The sequence below is a fragment of the Megalobrama amblycephala genome, linkage group LG11 (assembly GCF_018812025.1).
Source record: "Megalobrama amblycephala isolate DHTTF-2021 linkage group LG11, ASM1881202v1, whole genome shotgun sequence".
Taxonomy (NCBI): Eukaryota; Metazoa; Chordata; class Actinopteri; order Cypriniformes; family Xenocyprididae; genus Megalobrama; species Megalobrama amblycephala.
Genome location: NC_063054.1, coordinates 11,637,105 through 11,655,312, shown reverse-complemented (window position 1 = coordinate 11,655,312; position 18,208 = coordinate 11,637,105). Strand labels below are relative to the sequence as shown.

The 18,208-nt window shown below is 37.1% G+C and overlaps 1 protein-coding gene across 2 annotated transcripts in view; it reads left to right on the top strand.

Moving 5' to 3' along the window:
* The window catches only part of fkbp10a (FKBP prolyl isomerase 10a), a 203,181-nt gene that overhangs the window by 875 nt on the left and 184,098 nt on the right, over window positions 1-18,208 (top strand). The gene's annotated exons all lie outside the window — the stretch shown is intronic.

Here is an 18,208-nt window from a genome sequence, read left to right as displayed (position 1 = left end):
CATTTTACTCAAACAATATAACACTGAATTAAACCATGCTTTTAAAGTGCATGCTTTACTTAGAAAAAAATCAAAGTAAATATAATAGATATTCCCCTGGTTTCACAGACAAGGCTTAAGCTAGTCCTAGACTAAAATGCATGTTTGAGCCCTGTCTATGAAATCAGGCCGTAATATAGACACCATATCTACATATTAGAAGTAGTGCAGCACCTGAACACAGAGACCTCAATACTTGGTACACAATACACAATGACGGTAACATTCGATGGATCGTTTTTGAGTGTGAATGTGGCATTTTGGGTAGAAAATGAGCTCCAAATGTCACAAAATGGCAAGCTACTAAACATAACCATAAAAGCAATTATAAAGCAGTGTAAAAACAGCTGGAAAACAGCGAAAAATCAGCCTCATTAATTATTCAAGGCCCAGCGCATGATGGGAACACCAGTATCAGAAAAGTTGAGTAGTTTTACTTAATTTTATAATGTTGATATTTACTCTTTAATTTCTACAAGCTTAAATTGAGTACTAATATAGAATTTACTTAGTTTTTTAAATTCTTGCCTGAACTAACTTTTTCATGTAAAAATTACATTTGTTTTTTCCATAGAATTTACTTCACCATAAAATCATTTACTATATTAGAACATGTCTTGCTGACATGGAGGAAGTGCCCTACAATTAATTCGGCATTAAACCTTTAAACTTTAGTTAGTGGGTAATGTTGCTGTTTGAGCATAAACATCTGCAAAGTTATGACACTCAAAGACATGTCAAATGACTACAACAAATGGCTGGTAGGTAGGCCTACTCCTTTTTTAAATAAATTTTATTCCCAAAATTATACAATCATAAACAAATAGTAAATATATATATATATATATATATATATATATATATATATATATATATATATATATACAGCCGTATTCACAAAACATTTTATCTTACCACTAAGAGTTCTCCTAAATAGCAGTAAAAGTTCTTAGCTAAGAGTTTTCTCTTAAAACCTATTCACAAAGCTGCTGAGACAAACTTTTACTAAGGAATAGAGAAAAGTCTTAAGCTAAGAGTAAGGGCGGGGTTGACCTCGTTGCTATGGATGATGTCAACACTCTTACTAACTATGCCCCCAGTGATTGGCTGATGGGGGAGTCTCTGTCAGCGATTTAATCATAGGGATATTGTAGAACGAGATATCATGTTTCCATAATCAAATAAAGGTTTTAAAATACAAATGTTGCCATATTCAAAGAAAGTTTTTTTTAATAAAAATGTTGCCATATTGAAATCAAGATTTTAAAATGTAGGCTAAGTGTCACAAATTAAACTAGTATATGTTCAGTTAATTGTCCGCCTCTTACATGTCTTACATGTCTGCTTACAGAGATTGCAGAATTTAAGTGACAAATGATGCTTTATAAACAAAGTTTTGGAGGAGCGCGTTCAAACGGTCTATCTAATCAGCTCGAGTGGAGGTATATATACACAGATGAGAGCCGACTCGCCTTACCTCAACATTTTTCTGCATCCCTCCGCCAACCCGCCGGGCGAACTCTGGGTTTGGGCTAAATCAATTCCAAGCAGGGGCGTAAATTGCGGGGGGATGGGGGGGTCAGGACCTGAGTACTATCTGAGTGCTGCCCCCCCCCCCCAAGAAAATGATTAAAAACCACGCTAAGTATTGTAAATAAATTATATATACTTAAAATAATTATGTAGTGGAGAGTGGGGTAAAGTGAGACACTTTTTACATTTGCTCCCCTATAAAGGAGCTTTAATGATATATCAGTAAAATTTACACATTTCCCATTAATTCAGGATGTTTCCTAGCAATGGAAATTATCAGAATGTATTCAGGATGAAGGTCAGTGAAAATATGATTGTTTTTTAAAAAGTCATCTTGTGTCTCACTTTACCCCAGCTTAGGGGTAAACCGAGACAGACCAGAGAAATCAAGGGGGTAAACTGATCCACTTACTTTTTCCACTCTGAAACTACCATAACAACACATGTTGTAACAGTTAGAATCCTGACAGCTAGCTTGACAACCACACATTCCAGAACTAATGTCGGACTATTAACAGAATCATGGGGATTGGTCAATTAAGCAATTTTTTTTTCTAAACACTTGAAAGTAACTCTGAACAAAATCAAATACAACATAATATAATTCAAAATATTTTAACTAACATTCAAATGACAGATAGAACCAGTTAGATTAGAACACAGTCTGGGGGTCAGAACACAGGACCCGTAGGGTGCGTTCACACTTGTCATGTTTGGTTCGATTAAAACGAACCCTGGTGCGATTGCTCAGTTAGTGCGGTTCATTTGAACATATGTGAATGCTGCCCTAAAAAGAGACCCTAAAAAGGACAGAATCCTCACGCAGCTGGCCAAAATACCATCACACGCAGGCTACATGCTGCTACACACACACAACGAGTGCATTTACCTCAGCACACAGCATTGTTTAGGATTTTCAAGTTCAGTCTCAAAATAGGCAATACATCACAAAATCTGACCAATCACATTGTGAATGTATACCTATGCCTCAAGGTTCGGTATCTTTTGGTTCAGTGATAAAATTGCCAATCTGAACGCTAATTGGACCAGGACTAAATGTTTTTTTTTTCTTCTTTGATCCGGACCAAATTAACCAAACGAACCGAACTACAAGTGTGAATGCACCCTTAGAGCCAGCTAGTGTCTGGAGGTCAGAGCAAAGCACAATCAGAACCAGCTAGAACAGCCTAGGACTCAGAACACAGGACTAGACCCACCTGTATTAGAACATCAGCCTACTGTCATACTCTACAACTAGGCCTACTCTACATTCCAGCCCTGAAGGTTACAGGGAAAGATGAGGAGTTGCTCACTCCATCTCTCCAGGCCTTTTAGGTTGAGGCAGCTTCTTCACCACATCACTTTTAGGTACATGTGCCACATCATTCTCCTCGAGGGGTGTTTTGCCCCAGGTTGTCTTCCTGGTGTTTTGCCTTGGCATGATGGCTTTTCTACAATGTTTATGGCATTAAAAATAAAACATGTGTAATGTAATATTACATTAAAATATGTTTAAGACTAAATTTAACTTGTGCCTCATGTCTCACTTTACCCCAAAGCGTTTGTCTCACTTTACCCCACCACTACATTTTATCTCTCTTAGCAATTCAGGCTAATATTCAGCTAGCATCATCACATGGTTTTATATGTTGATAGTTCATCAACATGTATGATATAAGTTTTTCTACCTGAATCAGTTTGCTTTGGCACAACAGTTGACCACAAGAAAATTTACTTTTACATGCAAAAAAAATATATTTGTGAAAAAAACATGCTTAGCACAGCACCATGAGGTCCTCTCCTTCATGGCCAAGGGGAAATGTGAGGGGCTTGAAAACACAATTGTCACATAACCACAAATGTGTTCCGTTGCCTAGATACAGGGGATGTCTCACATTACCGATGTCTCACATTACCCCATTCTCCCCCTAAGTAGTAAATCAATACAAATGCAAACGGGTGTTTTAAGTTTAGAAACATTTTGAGTCACACCTCCCTTGCCTCACAGTGGTTTGGTCCACCGCGCACATCACAATCATGTGTGTAGAAGTCCGGCGGCGCCGGCGGGCGGGAGAGGACAGTTCTTTTGCAGACAGTAATGTTAGGTGAGAAGAGTTCCAGTAAGTAGGCCGTTAAGGTTATTTTATTCAAAAACATCGGATGAAGTGATTATTTTCTCTTTAATACTGACGATGCTGAGTAATTAGTTATAACAAAAGAAAAAAGACGATAACTGATGATTTTTTTCGCTATTTTAGCTATTATAATGTTACCTAGATTGTTTGCTAGCTTGTTTACAATAGCTTGTTGGATACTAAGTCACCCACACCAACAACAATTAACATTGTGATAAGCATATGTGAACTGTAATAAGGCTAATAGATTTTTTGTTGTGTGTTGGGTTTTGCTCAATGTGTATTCATCGTATTTTGGTGACTTGGTTGTAAACAACTTCAAAAATATTCCAGTAAATATATAATTTTGAAGAAGAATATTTTGGTCAATTTAGTCAGCTTTTTCATTGAACCAAAGAGAAACAATGAGCATAATGGCACAGTCTCCATGCTACAATAATAATAGTAGCATTTATGAAGAAAAGGTGCAGCACCCAGCTTTATCGCTATTGCTTCAATGGTGTACAGTGTCTTTAGGTGGATTAGGATTGTTTGTGATTTGGTCTTAGTGACTTAGGAGTCCTCTTGACTACTCCTAACGTTTCACAGGTTTAGGAGCTAGTTTTAGCGCTAAATTACTTTGTGAAATACTCTTAGAGAAAAAAATTTAGGAGTCCTAAATTTAGGAATGACACGTCCATTATTTTTAAGAGTTTCTCCTAAATCTGTAAGTTAGGAGCTACTTTTAGCCTTAAGATGTTTTGTGAATACGGCCCCTGGTGTTTAATTGGTAATGTTTTGGTATATGTTTGGTTAAGTTTTGTTTTTAAGGTTTGTAATGTTTATATAATTAAAGTGGTTTGAAAAGTCAAAAAGTCTCTCTCGTGCGCATGCCTGGGCGTTTGCTGAGTGAGTGCGAGGAGTGTGTGGTGAGTTCGAATGAGTTTCTGCCCACTGTGGCTCTTTTTTTCTTAACTTTTTTCTTGTATGAATTTTGCTTTTTCTGATGTTTAATCTGCATTGAGTTAGGGATGTGCCGAACGAAGCTTTTGAAGCAGTGAGGCTTTTACAACAAACTGCATCGGTGCTTCGAAGCTTTTGAAACAGTGTTCTACTTCGCCATCTGGTGTTCAATAAAAAATTCCTACACCTGTGTCATTCAGTTTTCGTTGGGATGTCATTGTAAGGTTTATTTGTAGCTATATTTATTAACCATATATGTTTTTGGAAAGATGGTGGTGCGTGTGTGTGCAGCAAAATTTCACAATATATGACAATAAAGACTTTCTGTTCTTTCTGTTTTTACTCGCATCAAATTTGTATCTTTTCACCTTCTAAATAGATCTGTGATTTTTTCATTGCACCATTTTTTGTGTGTTCCTTACAAAACACGCACATTTAAAAAAAAAAAAAAAAAAACGCGCAAATGCAATTTCATATTTTTATTCAAGAATATTATTTGTTTCACTGTGCTGGAGCTTAAGTGGCTCCTTTTTTACTATATCATGTCAACAGCTTTAGAAAATGTTTGTTCATTTGAGCCCGACGTGACATGTCAGTGAGGTAACAAAGCTTCATTTCCACAGGTCACGTGACAGCCTCATTTCAAGCAATGCTCCGGAACACTGTTTTGGAGCACTAGTGTGTCGAAAACTCAAGACGTGTGTTGACACTGGGTATTGAACTACCCATCCCTACATTGAGTAGATAAAACATCATATTATTTTGGGCATTTTTTTCGTCAGTGTTTCACTGGACGCATGGCGGCCCTAAGTGTTGACTCGTTCGGTTCGTTAACCCGGCGCCATGGAGTTAAAGTAGTGGCTGCTGCAAGCGTGGAAGATTGTATTTTGGCTATCGGAGAGGTTGTTGGAGCTTTTTAGTGGCATCAAGGATGAGTAATGCAGTTGTTTGTTTTTTTGAACACTGTAGAAAATGCCAATGATGTTGTAGAAAGAGGAGTTGTAATTTGTGTCCTTTTTACACCTGTGCTTCCTCTTTCTACCCCTGCGAAAAAAAGTTATTCTGTCAAATATCCCACCTTTCATTAAAGATGAGGCTTTGGTTAAAGAATTGTCACATTTTGGAAAATTGGTTGCTCCAGTGAAAAAGATCATGATTGGGAGCAGTTGATCAAACATGTGGTGTCTTTTAGGAGATTAACATATATGATTTTGAGTGAGAACAGAACAGAACTGAATTTAAATCTGAAGTTCAGATTTGATGACTATACTGTATATGTATCTACTGATACAATGAAGTGTTTTGGATGTGGCAAAACCGGACATTTGGCTCGCGCCTGTCCCGAGAATGGGGGTACATGCACAAAGCAAGATGTGATAGATTAGAGAGTGGTGCAAGATGAAAAAAGTGCTGCTGGTACGTCTGTGTCAGTATCTATGAGTCCAGTACAGAGTGTAAAGTGCATAACAAACAAGGTGCCTTGTGAGCAAACTGTTGAAACTGTTCAAACCATGATTGAAATCATGGATGATTCGGCTGGTGAAGATCAAGCAAGGTCAAATGTGAGCTTGATTAAAGAAGCTGTTGTTACAGAATTGATGGAGACATGAAACAGTTCAATGAATTGTTTATCTGATATAGAGTCTACACCAGATCATGTAAATTTGTGTGAAGTAGACATGGATCAAGCTGTCTTCAAAACTCCTCTTAAAAGGAAAAAGAAAGACAGAGAAGAAGGATCAAAACAAGCAAGAAAAGAACAGAAGAATGATACAGATAATATTGAAAGTGAAAGTGAACTTTCTGACTCTAGTAAGTTGTTCACAAAGTGAATGGAAATGTGATGATTACAGTGCTGATGAAATTAAGAAGTTTTTGAAGGTGACAAAAAATCAGAGAGGAGTACAGATTGCTGATTTCTTCCCCGACCTGAAACGGTTTGTGGAAAGCACTAAGAGTCTAATGAGTGAAGGTTGCTTTCTGGATAAAGAAGTATATCGACTGAAAAAATTTGTTTCAAAAATCCATAACCAGCTGAATAATAATGATGACAAAGTGGCATAATTCTTTTATCCTTAATGGTTGTGTGTCTCTGTATGGCTTAATTTTTGTTTCTTTTTTTTCTTTACTCATGCCAATTATCCATATTGCATCTTTAAATGTAAACGGAGCCAGGGATGATGTAAAGAGGATGAAAGTGTATGAAACAATGAAACAGAAACAACTTGATGTTCTCTTATTACAAGAAACACATAGTGATGATAAAAATGTTACAGATTGGACAAAATAATGGAATGGTCATATTTTTCTATGTCATAAAACTTCACGTAGTGGAGGAGTTGTTATCTTGTTTGCTCCATGCTCAATTTTACTCCATACTCTTTTAAAATAGAGGAAATTGTGAAGGGGAGACTTTTGAAAATTCAAGCCCTTTTTGAAAAAAATATGTTTTGGTTTTTATTTGTGTATATGCCCCCACTTTACCAATCGAAAGAATGGCTTTTTTGGACATTTTATGCTCAACGCTAGGCAAATGCAATAGCGAGGAATATCTATTTCTTAGTGGGGATTTTAATTGTGTTGAGCAAAATATTGACCACAATCATGTAAAACCACATATGCCTTCTCGCAAGCGACTTTGTGAAATAATTGAAAGAAATGACCTATGTGATGTCTGGAGAAATTTAAATGGGAATTTAAGACAATATACATAGGCTCATGCCCATGAAAATCTATTGTCTTTAGCAAGACTAGACAGATTTTACTGTTTCAGTGTTAGCGTGCTGTGCTGCAGAGATGAGGCAAGTACGGAAATCCACAATGTAACAGGCTTTATTAGCAATCCAGGAATATCAAATAGCATAACACACATTAAACAACATCACAGACAAGGAGTGCAGGGAGTGAGTCCAACTTAAGGCTGGTTCACACTGTGCGATTTTGGCCACGATTTGGTCGTCTGAGACAAATTTTGCAAATCCTAAAAGATTCCTATAATCCTAGCCTAAAATCTGTTGTCTTTGATCGCTAGTTTGACATGTTCACCGACAGCCGATTAATGACCGCTGGGATCAAATTTTACCTCCGACGAAATTCTGGCAGTGTCAGAAGATTTGGCGTACAATCCTCCAGTGTGACTTCTCCTACGACGAACGTCAAATTGTCTTCGTTTTTCAAGACAAGCCGTGATCATGATAGAGATGTCGTTGTTAGCCACCATTTCAGTCCCGTGTGTAATTCAGCTCACTGTCATCGAATGTGTATGTTTTGATGATGTAAAACTCCGGACAAGTTTTCATGCGCGCGTCCGTTTTTAATGCGTTTTGACTGTCGTACAATCTGACATAAATGACAGCTAAGATCCCACAGTGTGACATGAGGATCATGTTCGTACAGTCTGACAAGTAACCATCGTAAAGGACTATTATAAATAAAGGGAGTAAAATTACGGCTTTAAAGGGAGTGCTGACGAGGACAACAGGTGCTGGGAATCAGGGGAGATGGCGGGAAGACTGATGCGGGAAGTGAAGACAGGTTTGGAGAACAGGAGGATGCTGGGAACTGGAGTCCGGGAAGGCGTGAACGTAACATTACCTCCCCCTCCCCAGAAGGCGCAACTTCACGCCTCAGATGAAACAACGGGGAGGGGGGAGGCTCCTTGGAGACCTACAGGCAGGTGCAGGGGGTGCAGACGGGTGCGGAGGTCTATAGGGCGGGTCAGGAGTCTCAGACTGCCGTGACAGGTCAGGGGCCGTGTGCAGCCAAGGCGGGTCAGGAGTCCCGGGCTGCCGTGATGGGTCAGGGGCCATGGGTAGCCAAGGCGGGTCAGGAGTCCTGGGCTGCCGTGATGCGTCAGGGGCCGTGGGAAGCCAAGGCGGGTCAGGAGTCCCGGGCTGCCGTGATGGGTCAGGGGCTGGGAACTGGAGTCCGGGAAGGCGTGAATGTATCATTCAGACACCAACAGAATGTTTTTAAGAGTTGTATAATAAACCCAGTTGGTTTTTCTGACCATAGTTTAATTATATGCAATGTTGTTTTCAATTCTGTGTCACCAAGGAGTGTGTATTGGCACTTTAACACTGCTTTTGTTAAATGATGCTTTTTTTAAAGAGACTTTTAAATTTTTTTGGCAAAGTTTTAAAAAAAAAATCTTTTTCTTTTGTGGATTTTGGCAAGACTCAAATCAAGCTTTTTTGTTAACAGTATACTCAAAATATCACAAGAAAGACAGTTAAGTCTAAAAGAGTTTTAGAAACTGAAATTTTGAAACACAATTAAGTGGAAATCAAGCTTATATTGACTCTCTCTTTTTTTTTTTTTTTTTAAAGAAAACTGCGTTGTCTGACTTGCAAGAGATGAAGGTACAGGGTGCACTGGTCAGATCGTGTTTTAAGACTTTAGAACAGATGGATGTAGCTTCTAAAAATTTGGAAAAGAGGAATGGCCAAAAAACGTTTTATCCATTCATTATTTTCTGAGTCTGGATCTTTGTTGTCAGATTCTAAAGAAATAAGAGAAAGGGCAGTTAGTTTTTATGAAAAACTTTATAAGTCTGAGTATAAAGAAGATAAAGATGTAGAGCAGTTTTTCTTTGAAAAGTTACCTAAAGTGTCAACAAAAAAAAGCACTCTCAAAACATATTGGTCTGGGAGAATTGTTTAAAGCTCTACAGGGCATGGAAAATGGTAAAGTCCCTGGAATAGATGGAATCCCGGTTGAGTTTTACAGAACTTTTTGGTCTGTTATAGGAGAAGATTTGTTAGTTGTTCTTAATGATAGCTTAACCAAAGGTCTTTTACCAAAGAGCTGTAGAAGAGCTGTTTTGACCATTTTGCCTAAGAAAGGTAATTTGAGTGATATAAAAAATTGGAGACCCTTGTCTTTATTGTTTTATGATTATAAAGTACTATCTAAAGTACTGGCTACTCACTTGGGTGAAGTTTTAGATGAAGTCATCCATCCTGACTAGTCGTATTGTGTGCCGGGTAGGTCATTTTTTGATAACATTCATTTAATTAGAGATTTGGTTGATGTATCTAACATGTTTGGTCTTGACATAGGCTTGATTTCCTTAGATCAAGAAAAAGCCTTTGATCATGTAGAACACGATTATTTGTGGAAAACTCTTCAGGCTTTTGGTTTTAACTTAATTTTAGCTTATATTTAAGTCTTATATTGTGATATTGAGAGTATTCTGAAGGTTAAAGGTGCCATCGAATTGAAAATTGAATTTACCTCGGCATAGTTGAATAAAAAGAGTTCAGTACATGGAAATGACATACAGTGAGTCTCAAACTCCATTGTTTCCTCCATATTATACAAATCTCATTTGTTTAAAAGACCTCTGAAGAACAGGCGAATCTCAACATAACACCGACTGTTACGTAACAGTCGGGGTGTACGCCCCCAATATTTGCATATGCCAGCCCATGATCAAGGCATTACACAAGGGCAGCCAGTATTAACGTCTGGATGTGCACAGATGAATAATCAGACTAGGTAAGCAAGCAAGGACAACAGCGAAAAAAGGGCAGATAGAGCGATAATAACTGACATGATCCATGATAACATTATATTTTTAGTGATATTTGTAAATTGTCTTTCTAAATGTTTTGTTAACATGTTGCTAATGTACTGTTAAATGTGGTTAAAGTTACCATAGTTTCTTACTGTATTCACTGAGACAAGAGCCGTCACTATTTTCATTTTTAAACACCTGCAGTCTGTATAATGCATAAACACAACTTCATTCTTTATAAATCTCTCCAACAGTGTAGCATTAGCCGTTAGTCATGGACAGTGTTGGGGGTAACGAGTTACAAAGTAACGGATTACAGTAACGATATTACTTTTTTGGGTAACGAAGTAAAGTAACGCATTACACTAATAATATTGGTAACTACACTACTTTACTAGACTATAGGAACGCGCTTTCTTGCGTTACCCAAGCCGTGTTTGCCTGTGTGTAAAGTTCTCTCTGTTTAAGTGGTGCGTGCATGCGTGTGCCTGTATGTGTGCCGTTGCCATAGAGATCGATTTGACGTAGCTGCTGGAGCGGGAAATGGAGATGGAGACGGAGACAGGGGGTTTCGGCAGGTTTCGGCATAACACCGGTGTGATGAGAACGTTCAATACGCTAAATTCAAACCTGCTTTCCCGCTGCTGGCGCTGAGCCAGAGATTGACGCGCTCTGTGCTTTTCATATTTCACAACTAAGTTTTCAACCACATGTTTATTTGAGGTTTCAGACGTTTGAATGAGGACTAGGCTATACATAAAAAAGACATTTATAGTTTGTTAAATGCTGATTCCATACACTCATATGGAAGCTGCGATAATCCTTTAAAGTTTAGGCCTACTCTCTTATTAAAAATTGATGAATTTATGTAATGTAAATCCGACAGATCCTCTGTTTTATCAACTAACATGATCATTATAAAGGTGTTTAAACAAAACACATTCACTTCCACATATGACAATCGGAAAATATCATATAATTCATTAAATAGCCTAGTTAACAAGTTTGTGAATATTTTAAATAAAAAAGGAAAAACAAAATAAATGCGATACCTGTAGCTTGGCTGCATGACGCGTCGCCAAGGAATGAATGTAAATAATGTTCTAAAAAAACAGGGTTTCCCAAACGGGGGTTCGCGAGGGAATTGCAAGTTGATGACAAGCAATTAATTAAATTATAATTGAATATTTACAAATCAAACAAATAGACTAAATAATAATCACATTTAAAAAAATCTAAATTTGGCAACAAAACATAATATTTTATTTCTTTATTTTGTATGTGACCATTCAGTTTTACAGAACTGAACGCGTCTGCTCAATTCAAAGTGGGCTGAACTAGAGTCGCACCTCTCTTTGCCCATTTCGCCTCATCTTTGACTGAGCGCCTATTTAAGCGAGTTTCTCATTGATTGTATTGTTTTGTTGTTGGGTTTTTTATTATTAATAATAATAATAATAAATTCATCATTAATGAACCCATCATTAAAATGCATTCACGGGCGTTCATAACCGTGCGTGTCCACTGTCGCGGTGCCATTATGAATGCCCGTGCGGCCGTGAGCATTATACTTTCACTTTTGAATTAGCGATTCAAAGCCTGTGTTTTGAAACTTGTGTGTTGACACCATTTTAAAATGACCCCACCATAGCCTTCTTTATCCTGTTGTTTCTGGATTTTACGGTGAGGCATATTTCTTTGTGCAGACTGGGTTATTGTTCTCATATGTTCAATATTTATACAATAAACTCTATGCAGGAAGGTTAAGTGATGATAGGGCTATGATGTTTGTCCATGTATCTGCATGGTAAATTAAGAAAAAGTAAAGTAAAGTAATAAGTAGTGAAGTTACTTTTCAAATCCAGTAACTAGTAAAGTAATCTCATTACAATTTACAGAAGTAACTAGTAACTAATTACATTTTTTGAGTAACTACCCCAACACTGGTCATGGAGCACCATCAAACTCATTCAGAATCAAATGTAAACATCCAAATAAATACCATACTTACGCGATTAGACATGCTGCATGACGAACACTTTGTAAAGATTCATTTTGAGGGTTATATTAGCTGTGTGAACTTTGTTTATGCAGTGATAGAGTCGAGAGCTCGGGAGGGGGCGGAGAGCGTGCGATTTAACCCTTTAAGACCTGAAGGCTTTTTTAGAGTTTTTTTTTTTTCTGAGCGACACACACAAAAGTAAAGACTCATAACTCCAAAACTCTAGCAAGGATAGTCAAAAGGTAGGTATCATTTGATAGAAAACATTTTAAATTTTAAAATATATATAATTTTTTAAAAATAATTTTTCTTTTTTTTATTTGACATGGAATAACTCAGGAACACAATAAGATCGCTAAAAAATTCTTTTTTGGTGATGCTCTCCTATATGTGAGCTGCATCTGGTTCAAATTTCTTGGTGATAGCATAAAGAATAGTTTGAAAAATTGTTGTTCATTTTTTCCGCAGCCAGGTGGCGCCAACGGGCGGTAAACTCCGTTTTAGAGGTGCTTCTCAGCAGTCGTTAGGAGTTTTTCAAAATGATTAGATGCATTAAAAAGATGAGATTCTAAGCTTTAAAATGATATCTATTATGTGTTATTCCACGTTGGAAAACGAACATGGATGGGTCCGGGAACATTGGATACACACTGCATCCCGGAGAGATGAGAGACATGTTTTTAGCCAAGTATGTTAAATCATTCCGTGAGTAATATCTTGTGATCAATGCAATATATTATATTGATTTTGGATTCATTTTAATCTTGAGAATCTGCTTTAAATATTGATGTGCAATTTTTATGATCTGTGCATTTTTCATGAAGTTATGAGCACGTGAAATATACATACTTGTATTCAGTTAGTGGCTGTGCTATTTTTGTTGTAAACGCATATTACTCAGACTCATTAGAGGGTGAAAACAACGCAACAGAAGCATGTTGGAGGCTTGATATGAAAGTTTAAAGTCTCTGGTTTTGTATGCAAAAAGAATTTTTGTGCTACCTATATGGATTCAATTTTTATTGCCTTTTAAAGAGAGACACGCAAATGGGAGCGCCGACGCTCCATCCGGTCTTAAGGGGTTAAAGGGGCCGCAGCATGAATCGGCGCATTTCTAATTATGCCTCAAAATAGGCAGTTAAAAAAATTAATTTAAAAAAGTTATATGGGGTATGTTGAGCTGCAACTTCACAGACACATTCAGGGGACACCTTAGACTTATATTACATCTTGTAAAAAAACATTCGATGGCACCTTTAATGGTGGCTCATGTGCACCCTTTAAAGTGTGTCGTGGGGTAAGACAAGGTTGTTCTCTGTCAGGGTTACTAAAATACTACCACTTTTAAGTGTTTTAAGGAGAGTTTTAGAAGGGGTGTCTTTACCAAATTGTAATACTACTTTATGTCTGTCTGCATATGCAGATGATGTTATTATAATGATCAATAAGCAGAATGATGTAGACTTATTACTAAAGACATTAAAAGATTTTGGTTTAATTTCCTCTGCAAAAATTAACTGGAATAAAAGTGAAGCAGTCTTGACAAGTGAATGGAAAATTAGAGTACCAAATCTTCCAGATGGTTTATGTTGGACAAGAGTTGGTTTGAAATATTTGGGAGTATACTTAGGTAATGAGACAACAGCTCGAAAAAAATTGCATGGGAACAGTTGAAAAGCTTAAGGGCTGACTTGAAAAATGGAAATGGGTTGTACCAAATTTATCATATAGAGGACGTACTTTGGTTATTAACAATTTTAAGTCTGTTTTAAGAACAAATTCAGTCTGTTTTATTGGACTTTTTTACACTGGATACCACACAACATTTTGTATTTAAAAAAAAGAATAAGGAGGCCAAGGACTTATTCATGTACAGACTGCAGCCTTTCAGCTACAATTCATACAACGTTTTCTCATCTGTTCAGAGAACTTTGCTTGGAAATCAGTGGCCTGTGCAATTCTTAAATCTGTTGATGATCTCTGTTTAGATAAGCAGTTATTTTTGATGGATCCAAAAAGAATTAATACATCGAGGCTTCCTGTTTTTAAAAAAAAAAAAAATTGTTTAAAATATGGGACCTTTTTAAAGTAAAAAGATTTGAGAGTATGGATTCTCTTTTTTGGTTATTGGAAGAACCCATGATTAACGGTGCCCATCTGGACTATCAAATGATGTCTTTATTAAATCCAAGATTGCAACATTGGGGTGTTTAATTAATGTGTCTGGTTCAAATTTTAAAAATGTAGAAAATGTGGCTACTTCATTAGGTATTAAATCAGTTCGAATTGTTGAAATATGACTTGAATTCTTCAGAATTTGCAAGCTGTGTTTACAGTAAAAGAAAATTACATGCTTGATGATTTTTTTTTTTTTTTTTTTTTTTTTTCAAAAACATCTGCCTGATGATAAAGATACTTTTCCAAAGTATTTTTTGTCCCCAAATATAGGGGAATACTCTGGGGTGTTTTTAGAAAATGTACCAGATATGGATTTGTATGAAGTTGGAGGGGAAAAAAATGTACAATGCTTGTGTAAAAGCTTTCAACAAAAAAAGGTCTACATAAAAGAATTGATTCGCCCTGGCGTACCATCTTTGAATTTCATGAAGATGTAAAACCAGAGTGGAGGGCACTCTATAAGCCACCATTAACAAAAAGAATTGGAGACTTACAGTGGAGAATTGTACATGGCATACAGTAGTTGCATCTTAAAATCAGCATTTGTCAGTAAAAGAGAAGAAGAGTTTGATCTTGTGATTAGTGAATATAAGGGGTGAAGATGTCACACCCTCTTAAGGTGTCTGAGCCAATAAGGAGTTGCCCCCTCGGAGGGAACTTTACGAGTCTTTGTGACTTTGGCAGGATATTAGCATAAGAAACTGGATTGCATGAATAAGAGAAGAACCTTCTAGATTCTTATAATACTAATGTGTCACAGAGTTAATAGCATGTAACATAAATTACCAAATAGGAAATGAAAGTTGGAGTCCGTAGATACTAAACATGCTACCAATGTAATTTCAGTTGTCTATACATGTGCAACTCTGGAACATTAATACCAAAATAGTTCAAAAGAGAGAATTAATACATAGAATAAAGCATATAAAAGGAAAGTCATGAGATGGGAAAATTGGATACCTGTTTATACATTTCCCAAGTGGTTATATAGAGAATACATAGGATTAAGAGAGTTTATTTGTCCTTCTCAGAAAGAATGAAGTTAGAGTCACTAATACATGTATCTGTAAGAGGACACCTAGTTCTGCCTGTGTGTTAGCTATGTTTGGGATGCTGGTTGCAGTTTTAGGGGGATGGGTTCACAGAACTTTGATAGAGTGAGTTTATGGGTAATTCATTAAATATAATGAATCCAGATTATCCAGATTCTGATTGGGATGTCAATTTTGATATTTCTCTTAATAGTGCAAAAAGCTATCCGTGCCTTGTCTCTCAGGTCGTTAACAGCTTTGTTAAAATTCCCTGTGTTGCTAATATTTATGCCATGGTAAGTGTAGTTCTGCGTGTGCTCAAGGAGCATGTTGTCTAATTTTAAACTAAGATGTTGGTCTTGGCGGCTGGGTCTTTTTCGGAAAAATCATTATTTTTGTCTTTTTGGGGTTAACTGACAGGGCCCATGATTGACAGAAGCTGTGCACGAGGTCTAGATGCTGCTGTAGACCCTCTTTAGTGGGAGACAGCAGCACCAGATCATCAGCAAACAGGAGGCATTTGTTGCTGCAGACTGATTCAGAGCCCTCGCTTACTCGTTTATGTATATATTGAACAGTGCAGGACTTAAGCTACAGCCCTGTCTCACTCCACGACACTGATTGAGGAATTCTGTGTGTTTGTTACCAATTTTAACAGCAAATTTGTTGTTTGTGTACATTGATTTGATGATGTCATATGTTTTTCCTCTGATGCCGCACTGGATTAATTGAAGAAAAAGACCTTCATGCCAAATGGAGTCAAAAGCTTTTTTGAAGTCAATAAAGCATGAGAAAAGTTTGCTTTTGTTTTGGCTGATTTGCTTATCGATTAAGGTATGGAGAGTGTATATATGGTCTGATGTGCGATATTTTGGTTGGAAGCCAATTTGACACTTGCTCAGGACATTTTTGTCTCTAAGAAAATGGGCTAGTATGTTGTTTAGGATGTTGCAGAAAAGTTTACCTATAGGTTGCTGTTTACACATATGCCACGGTAGTTATTAGGGTTAAATCTGTCTCCGTTTTTATGGATTGGGGTAATTAGGCCTTTGTTCCAAATGTTGGGGAATATACCTGAACTAAGGATGATATTGAAGAGCTTGAGGATGGCTAATTTGAATTTGTGGTCTGTATATTTTATATTTTAGGATGCCATCAACACCACAGGCTTTTTGGGTTTTCAGGGTTTGTATTTTGTCTAGTAGTTCAGCTAGTGTAATTGGAGAGTCTAAGGGGTTCTGGTAGTCTTTGATGGTCGACTCTAAAACCCTTCGTTTTTCGTACATTGCTTTTGTTCCTGATTGTTGACTATATTACTAAAAGGCTGGAGAAGTGGTTTATCCAAACATCTCCATTCTGGATGGCTAGTTCTTGATGGTAAGATGTGTTTAGTGTGTTCCAATGTTCCCAGAAGTGGTTGGATTCGAAGGATTCTTCAATTTCTCTGAGTTGACTTTTCGTGTTTTGTTCTTTCTTCTTTCTTAAAGTATTCCTATATTGTTTAAGTTTTTCATGATAGAGATGGCAGATGTCCTCATTATCAGCATCTCTGTGTTTCTGGTTTGATAGGATTCTTACTTCTTTCCTAAGTCTTTTGCAGTCATTGTCAAACAATTTCTCAGTGGCATGTGGTCTTTTTGCTTTTCTTTTTGTGGTTTTTAAGTTTGATAATGTTGCTGAGACCTCAAATATTCTGTTCAGCTTGTCTACTGCTAGGTTTGTACCTTCACTGTTATGCAGAAAAGGAGTGGCAAGGAATTGATCTAATAGGACTTTTTTGGTTGAGTAATTGTACTTAGATATTTATCTTTACTGTTTTGTTTCCATTTATACATGTTTCTGAGTGGAGCTGGGTTTGTTTAGATGCTTCTTGGTTGGGCATTGCTCTGGTTAAGTAAATTATATTATAAATGCTTTGTTGGCCATAGGGTCTTAGTTTTGTTGATAAGTTTTGACCTATGACAGTAGGTGTGAGTTAATTTTTTGTTTATTAGTGTGCTTGTGATCGGGTGCATGTTAACTGGTGGAGAGAACGAGCAGAGAGCTCCTCCCTCGTGTGCGCGAACTCTCTCTGTCTTCAAATTAAGTGCTGTATTTGCTCTCTCTCCTTGCACATAATAATTTAAATCAATGGGCACGATGCTAAAAGTTCGGAAGACCGAATCCATGTTTCCTGTATAAACGCTGGGTGTGAATAGTGCTCATAAGAACGTTACCTCTCTGACAGGCGTCCCACACATGCAGCTGACATAAACCAATAAAACTTTCAATAAATGAAGAAAAAAAAAATTCTATCCAGTGATGAAGTGTTTTCTGTGTTGACAAACCTTTTTGCGATGTCCTAACAGCCGCGATTTGCACGCAAAGCGTCCACGTCCACTAATGTCCGATTCACGACCTAATGACTCAATTGAACCAATTCATTTTAATAAATCATGAAAACAACTGATCTGTCCAACTCCAACACTGAACTCGCTATCTGAATCGGTGTAACAGTTATAACAAATCATTTACTCAGAACAACTCTGAAATGAGAACATAAGTGTGCTTACCCCAAAAGTGTTTAGTAAGATTTGTTTTTTTTCTTCTTCTTCTTCTTCCGCTCTTGAAGTCTATGGCAGCCCATAGAACCGTTTGCGGGAAATTTATGAAATTTGGCACACAGTTAGAGGACAGTCTGACCTTTGTCCACAGCCAATTTGGAGTCTCTAACTCAATCCCTCTAGCGCCACCAGCTGTCCAAAGTTGCACTTATGTTTATGTTAATAACTTTTGAACTGTAAGGGTTAGAAACAAAATTCCTCTGATTCATTGGGTCAAGATGAATCGA